This window comes from Babylonia areolata, chromosome 18 (genome assembly GCF_041734735.1).
Source record: "Babylonia areolata isolate BAREFJ2019XMU chromosome 18, ASM4173473v1, whole genome shotgun sequence".
NCBI classification, from domain to species: Eukaryota; Metazoa; Mollusca; class Gastropoda; order Neogastropoda; family Buccinidae; genus Babylonia; species Babylonia areolata.
Window position 1 is genome coordinate 3,163,217 of NC_134893.1, and position 2,018 is coordinate 3,165,234.

Here is a 2,018-nt window from a genome sequence, read left to right on the forward strand (position 1 = left end):
TGTAAACACACACACACACACACACACACACACACACACGCAAACAAACAAACACAGAGATAGTATATGAATGTATATAGATGTTTGATGTATTTTCATGTGTCGTAAAGTGACCTTGTCGTTCTGTTGTTGTTATAATTATATCTCATCATAAGGACTATATATTGGCTTCTATATCAATAAGCCATCTGATATCTTGACTCTTGACTCTCTCTCTCTCTCTCTCTCTCTCTCTCTCTCTCTCTCTCTCTCTCTCTCTCTTCTGAAAGTCTCTGTATTCATATAAAGCTTTGAAATTCCGCTGTGTCTTGGGAGTATTGATTTCTCTGCATAGTGTTTGGTGACGCAGGCTGCAATATAATATATACATGTTTGACGTATTTTCACACATGTAATGTGATGTTTTCATTATATATATATATATATATGTGTGTGTGTGTGTGTGTGTGTGTGTGTGTGTGTGTGTTATGCTCATACTTTCGTGGTCACGTCAGATTGTTATTTCTCGCAGTTATTTACTAGGAGGGGAAACAACAAAGACGGTCTTATTTCAGCATAAGAACATGATTGTCGATCTTGTACAATGCACAGGACTTTCTGCGGATGTCCACAGACACACAGACAGAGGGAGAGAGACAGACAGAGAGAGACAAAGACAGAGGGAGGGAGACAGACATAGAGAGAGACAGAGGTAGAGAGAGAGAGAGAGCTAGAGAGACATAGAAAGAGACAGAGACAGAGGCAGAGAGACAGAGACAGAGGTAGACAGAGACAGAGGTAGAGAGAGAGAGACAGAGACAGAGAGAGAACCAGCTTCGGTTTCACGGCTTGCTCTGTCACAAGGGAAAATACTCAAAACAGCTTATGCATTAATTAATACTGTCGCATTTCTCTCCCCTGTGTCTACATCGTATTACCCGTGCTGCATTCACACTCAGTTCACACACGTGGTGCGCGCGCAATGATAATAGCGGTGGCTAAGTGGTAATGCGCACGACTAGGGGTGGGGGGGGTGGGGGTGGGGAGGGACGAGTGTCTTCGGGTTCGGATCTGGCTGAACTTTGTTCACCCTCCCCCTCACCCCCCCCCCAACAGTAAGTGCCAGTGCGTGTGTGTGTGTGTGAGTGTGTGGGCGTGAATGTGTACGAATGTCTTTGTTTACTTGTTTTATAATATGTGTGTGTGTGTGTGTGAGTGTGTGTGTGTGTGTGTGTGTGTGTGTGTGTGTGTACCGGCTGTGCCATATGGTCCGCCCGGCAGTCGTGTCACCGCTTCACCACCAACTGAATGGTGAAACGTGGTGTGGTATGGATGTGTCACTGGTTGAGGTGTTTATAAGCGGTGGCGGTAAAATCAATACCAGACCGAAACTCAGTCCGGCTGTTTTTTGTTTGCCTTCCTAAACTGACGAACAAACTGGGTCGCAAGTGACGATCTACGCACGGCAGTTACCGAAGGCTACGTGCAGTGAGGGATGACAAACACTTCAGTTACAAACGTCCCCCCTGCCTCAGTCCCGCGCGCACACACACACGCACACATACTGACACGCACACGTACTACACACACACACACACACACACACACATACTGAAACTGACTCACACGTACTACACACACAGACACTGACATAGACACACACACACACAGACACACACCGGCACACTCAGTCACACACACACACACACACACACACACACACACACACACACACATACTGACACTAACACACACGTACTACACAGACAGACACTGACACAGACACACACAGACACACACACACACACACACCTGCACACTCAGTCACACACACACACACACACACACACACACACACACACACACACACATACTGACACTGACACACACGTACTACACACACAGACACTGACACAGACACACACAGACACACACAGACACACACAGACACACACACATACTGACACTGACACACACGTACTACACACACAGACACACACAGACACACAGACAAACACACATACACACACACACCGGCA